Genomic DNA, 7,047 nt, shown 5'->3' with positions numbered 1-7,047 from the left:
CGATAACTCCATAGATGAAACACCTCTTTTCATTGAGGTCGAATAGACAAAAGAAAATCATATTACAGCACCAACTTGAAAACACGAAAAACACAGAAGTACAAATATCAAAAAAACTACGAAGAAGCATCAGACAAGTAAATAGAATACAGAAAGTTGTTACAAGATTTCTTAAAGCTATGATTGATTTGGGGAGATTGTTATATTCATCCACACCCGCAACAGACAAAGTGTTTTGATAAAGAAGTGTACGTGCTTTGGGAACTTTAGAACGCCTTCAGTAATTACAAGGGGACGGGGTAGGCCGGGGGAATTGGCGGGGAGGGTCACTTTTTAGAAAACAGTTCAAGGGGGAGGGTCACTTTTTATAAACCTAGCTTTGGGGAGGGTCACTTTTGACAGAAGCTGATATTATGGCCAAAACTTTGATTGTCCGTGTGATATTTCCTGAATAGGAAATCACCAACAAAATACGCACACACTTATAGACCCCCATGCATAGTGAATTGACATTTTGGTGAGATTCCAAAATCATATTTCTTGCACAAGCATAGACTTGTAACCACTGTAGTCTAATCAAGAACAATAATCTAAATAATCAAGCATGCATAAATGCACAGATTTATCTAATTTTGTACTGAAAAAAAAATTATTCATAGTTTCATCGTAGACCCCAATGCATAGTGTATTGAATGACATTTTGGTGAAATTCCAAAATCAAAATTCTTACACAACCATAGACTTGTAACCACTCTAGTCTAATCAAGAAAATTAATATCAATAATCAAGAGTACACAAATGCAAAGATTTACCTATTTTTGTATTGGAAAAAACTATTCATAATTTCATCATAAACACCATGGATAGTGAACCAACTTTTTAGATGAAATTCAGAAATCAATTTGTTGTACACAAATGTTCATTTTACTTCCCTATTCAAGCAAAGTACATTTAAATACATTATCAAACATATATAAAATACAGATATAGCATGTTTGTGGGGGTAAATTGTCAATAATTTGCCTGATAGACTCCATGTATTATGATTTTCATATTTTTGGATGAAGCACTAAATCAGCTACATCTTGCCTTCTTATAGTTGCACAAAATATGGTGACCCTCCCTAAACTGTATGAAATACCATATCTCTTCAACAATTCTTGCGTGATAAATTGCGACTGTCCCTCCAAAAACTACAGCCCTCCCCTCTGTAATTTGTCCCCAACATAACCATTGAACCAATTGTTATGTAAATTAGCAGATACTGTTTTAGTTATTCCCGGGGAAAATACCGCAGTGGTTGGCGGGAGGGTCAAGTTTTAGAATGTCGGATAAGGGGGAGGGTCACATTTCAGACAGGAGGATGGGGGGAGGGTCACAATTTACGGTACAGGTGTTCTCGAAATTCCCCCGCCCCCTGTAATTACTGAAGGCTCCCTTAAGGAGGTTCTGATTGGAAGAACGAAGTGATTTGGAAGGGATATAATTATTGAACATACTGGCTACACAATTAGGGGTTAGATTGTGAGTTGCTCTGTAAATTTGGGCCAAGATATAGTCCTGAGATTATTGTGGATGCAACCAAACGTGAGTGATTGGTCATTTTTTGGCGTGGACGGAGTTTTAACGTAAGTGCAGTATGCTCTGAGCTGAGACATTATAACCGTTTCGTCATATACACAGCGTATAGGATCATGCACATTGCTGCCAATGATTGACTTTTCGTACCCATGGCCTTAAGATAGAGTTATGAGCTTATAGGAGGATACAACGAACTGAGATAGATTTTAAATTTCGAAGCCTGGATGTAGTTTTCATTTGCATTTTGCTCCGAGTTGAGACATTTTAAAAGTCTCGTCATATAGGCCTACACAGCGTATTGGATATTGCAATTTGTTAGAAACTTAGCGTTTTTTCTTTAAAATATTGACTATAGATAGAGTGTCGAGCAAAATGGAGGATGCTACGAACTGAGATAGATTTGAATTTTCTTGTCATGGAAATATTTTTAACGTTAGTGCAGTTTGCTCCGAGCTGAGACATTTTAAAAGTTTCGTCATATTCACAGCGACGTATTGGATATTTGGGTGGGAACTCGGCGTGTTTTCGTAAATGTTGATTATAGACGGCCACTCGAGCATATTGGAGGATGAGACGGACTGAGATTGATTGGTAATTTCTTGACATGGACGGAGTTTTACATTAGTGCAGTATGCTCCGAGCTGAGACATTATAACCGTTTCGTCATATATACAGCGTATTGGATCTTGCACATTGCTGCAATAATGGTTGACTTTTCGTATCAATGGCCTTTAGAGAGAGTTGTGAGCTTATTGGAGGATATAACAGACTGAGATAGATTTTAAATTTCGAAGCCTGGACGTAGTTTTATCTGCAGTTTGCTCCGACTCGGAGCTGAGACATTTTAACTCGTCCTAGGCCTATACAGTGTATTGGATTTTGCAGTTTGTTGGAAACTTAGCATTTTTCTTAAATGTTGACTATAGATAGGGTGCCGAGCATATTGGATGGTGCTACTTACTGACTCGGAGATAGATTAGTAATTTCTTAACATGGATGGAGTTTTAACGTTAGTGCAGTTTGTTCCGAGATGAGACATTTTGACCGTTTCGTAATATGCATAGCGTATTGCATGTTGCAGATTACTGCAAATAATTGACTTTTCGTATCCGTGGACTTTAGATAGTCCTGAATTTATTGTTTTTGTACTATTCATAGCGTGTCGGATATTGCAGATTGCTGCAAAGTGAATGACTTTTCGTATCCGTTGAATTTCATAGAGTCCGGAGTTTATTAAATGATGCTGCAGACCGAGATAGAATGGTAATTTCGTAGCCTGTACGGAGTTTTAACGTTACTGCAATTTTGCTCCGAGCTGAGACATTTTGACCGTTCCTCATACACACTGCGTATTGCATGTTGCAGATTGCTGCAAACAATTGACTTTACGTATCCATGGACTGTAGATAGAGTTTTGAGTTTATTGTGTATGCAAAGGACTGAAATAGATTTGAAATTTGTTAACATTGTCAGAGTTTTTACCTTAGTGCAGTTTGCTCCGAGCTGAGACAATTGATAATTTTGTACTATACATAGTGTGTCGGATATTGCAGATGGCTGCAAAGTGATTGACTTTTCATATCTGTGGACTTTGATAGAGTCTTGAGTTTATTGGAGAATGCTACGAAATGAGATAGATTAGTCATGTCCTTGCCCGGACGGAGTTTTAACGTCAGTGCAGTTTGCTCCGAGCTGAGACTTTCGTACCTATACACTTTGCGTGTTGGGTATTGCAGTTGGCTGCAAAGTGAATGACTTTTCGTATCCGTGGACTTTGACAGAGTCCTGAGTTTATTGGAGAATGCTACGGACTGAGATAGATAGTACTTTCTCAGCCTTGACGGAGTTTAACGTCAGTGCAGTTTGCTCCGAGCTGAGACTTTACTAATTTTTGTACCTATACATAGTGTGTCGGATATTGCAGATTGCTGCAAAGTGAAAGATTTTTCTTAACGGTGCACATTAAATAGATTCCTGAGTTTATTAGAGAATGCTACGGACCGAGATATTTTAGGAATTTCCTAATCTGGACAGTTTTAACGTTAGTGAAGTTTGCTCCGAGCTGAGACTTTACTAATTTTTGTACCTACACATAGTGTGTCGGATATTGCAGATTGGTGCAAAGTGAATGACTTTTCGTATCTGTGGACTTTGATAGAGTCCTGAGTGTATTGGAGAATGCTACAGACTGAGATAGAATTGTAATATCGTAGCCTGGACGGAGTTTTAACGTTACTGCAATTTGCTCCGAGCTGAGACATTTTGACCGTTTCTCCATACACACTGCGTATTGCATATTGCAGATTGCTGCAAACTATTGACTTTTCGTATCCATGGACTGTAGATAGAGTTCTGAGTTTATTGTGGATGCAACGGACTGACATAGATTTGAAATTTGTTTTCATTGTCGGAGTTTCAATCTTGGTGCAGTTTGCTCTGAGCTGAGACATTATTTCATTTTGTACTATACATAGCTTGTCAGATATTGCAGATGGCTGCAAAGTGATTGACTTTTCATATCTGTGGACCTTGATAGAGTCCTAAGTGTATTGGAGAATGCTACGGCCTGAGATAGATCAGTAATTTCTCAGCCTTGACGGAGTTTAACGTCAGTGCAGTTTGCTCCGAGCTGAGACTTTAATAATTTTTGTTGGATATTGCAGATAGCTGCAAAGTGATTGACTTTTCTTATGTGTGGACTTTCATAGAGTCCTGAGTGTATTGGAGGATGCTGCAGACTGAGACGGATTGGTAATTTTTTTTAGCCTAGACGGAGTTTTAACGTTAGTGAAGGTTACTCGGAGCCGAGTCATAGATTGTCGGATATTGCAGATTGCAGCAAAGTGAAAGTGAAGACAATAGATAGCCGTGAGCATATTGAAGAATGCTTGGAATTGAGATGATTCCGTTTCTTAACAAAATAGAAGTTTAACGCTATAGTGCAGGTTACTCAGTTCTGAGATAATTGAATAATTTTGTTACACGCATAGCTGGTGCGGTCAGATACGGTACAGATTGCTGCAAACTATTTTCGTGTCACAACTACACGCTACTGTAATTTTTTCAAGGTATTCTTGTGTCAACTTTTTTATCTCATATTCGACGAGCAGCATCGGAAAGTTGGTATCTATTTGCGTCACAATGTATATATGTTGTACAATGGAGAGAATGAAATGAAAGCCGTGGAAGAGTTTTTTCTTTAATCTTCGAACACTTCCTTTACAAGTGTTCACAAAATAACTTCGGAAATTGCGAAAGTGACCTCTATTCGCAAATACTGTTAACTTTTAGAAATCTCGTGATGTTTTCGTTGTAAATATTTGCTTAATTGCCATGGAGATAATTTTGACCCTCTTATCAAAATTGAAAATTAAGCTTGTGAACTTCATAAAGTGTCTGTCTGCCGAGCTTTAATAAATATTAAAACTTTTTGCAGCGGAAAATATGTGTTTAGCAAAGCCTCTAATATGGCTTTCAGCTGGCGTTTCCTGTCCTGTCAAAATGTTAGTCTTTTTCGTTTTATTTCACTAAGCTTTGGAAACCACAAAATAATAATAATAATATAATAATAATAATAATAATAATACAGGAAATCAGTACGGAAGAATTTCCTCTCTGCTTTTTGACCGTAACGTACAACTTTTAAAATATCACTGATTAGGTATTTGGTTGTAGGAAAATAAATAAATTCCTTTCAGGGGAAAGTTTTCTATTTGGCGACAGGGTTTTTCCTCAGCTTCCTAAAGGGTTGGTAAAGTAAAACAGAATTACAGTCAACTCGCACTTTTTCCAACCCGCCCAGAACCAACTTTAACTCGCCCGATTCAAACTCGCCCGATACCAACTCGCCCGTTGTTTTGAGATACGGTGTTGTAGATTCCATGTACGATAACCCGATGGCCCGAGGCCAGCTATTTTCATGCATGCCAGGCCAGTAACTCGTGAAAGACGGTCCTGCTGTTCCTAAAGAAGTGAGCCAGTACGCAGTAACTATCCCCACTACGTAAAGAAGCTGAACGAAATTTATTCTTTCAAGAGATTTGCAAAACGTGAAATTCGCAAATAAACAGTTTTCCGTGTTGGCACATATTTCAAGCCGCACCTGTGGTTCTCTATGTTAGAAATATTTGTTGTTAGAAATAAAACGTTTTATGCGTACCAGTTGATGCGAAAACGAGCCCTGCCACTCCTTGACATGTTCTTCGACTCCAATGACCAAGCTACCCGAGTGGCAAAGGCTACGGATTCGCAGCAAGCGTACCAGTAGCTCTGCATGGCAGGGCTGTGTGTTTACCGGCGTTAAACGGCCTCCGTATTACGCCGGTAAACACAAAGCCCTGCCATGCAGAGCTAGCGTACCAGGTACTCATAAAATTGCAAAATAATATCGGGCGAGTTGGTATCGGGCGAGTTGGAATCGGGCGAGTTGGTTCTGGGCGGGTTGGAAAAAGTGCGAGTTGACTGGTACCCCGTAAAACAAGGTTCTTTTACAGGGTAAAGCGAAAAAATCGTATCTATTATATTGGCAATGTCTACTTAGCATGCGCAATGAACTATGCAAATTGTACGACCTGCTCCGTCACAGAACGGAGATAATGTCTGAGCTCGGAGGGAGGTCAGCGGATACTTATGATGATGAGCAATGGCCGTGGAGACGTCATGTGACAGGGATCTTCTTTCATCCACTTTCTCGAGCGATAATATGATACTTCAAAATAGCAGTACTTTACTTGAGAAACACATTTGGATGTGTGAACACTGCGGTCTTAACACAAAACCACGGTCCCGCAAAACCTACTTAGATCGTCCTGTTGGATTTACGTTTCGAGTCGCGAACAAGGTGCTCGTTCGGTGGGTGGGGGGGGGGGGGAGGGCGTTACCTTTGACCCCATGGGGTAGTTGGTGAGCCCAGGGGCTAGGAGCAAGGAGTAGGAGGAAAGCGGCGCCTAGTGCAGCTTTTTGAAGGATATTATGGACGGTAAAACGTAATATTTAGACAAGTGTTTACCGTCAGATCACTCAAGCCTGGCGTCTGACCTTTGACCCGTAGGGGTAGTTGGTGAGCCCAGGCACGGTTGCGAGTGGAGTGATACGTACCGGCCGCCGCGTACTATGCATAGAATAGTGCATAGTACGCGGCGGCCGGTACGTATCACTCCACTCGCAACTGTGAGCCCAGGGGCTAGGAGCAAGGAGTAGGAGGAGTGGGGAGCCTAGTGCAGCTTTTCCAAGGATATTTATGAACGGTAAAACGTAATTTAGACAAGTGTTTACCGTCAGACCACTCAAAGCCTGGCGTCTGACAATGTTTGTTGTTATGAATTCACACCAGTTCGAGACATTGAGCAAAATTATTCTAATATTTCTCAGCTAGGTTTTTTGCTCACGTATATGTCGCAGCGATGTCTGTCTGTCTGTCTGTCTGTCCGTCTGTCTGTCTGTCTGTCTGTCCGTCTGTGTGTCTGT

The sequence above is a fragment of the Ptychodera flava genome, chromosome 8 (genome assembly GCF_041260155.1).
Source record: "Ptychodera flava strain L36383 chromosome 8, AS_Pfla_20210202, whole genome shotgun sequence".
NCBI lineage: Eukaryota > Metazoa > Hemichordata > Enteropneusta > Ptychoderidae > Ptychodera > Ptychodera flava.
Note: the sequence above shows the minus strand (reverse complement) of the source record.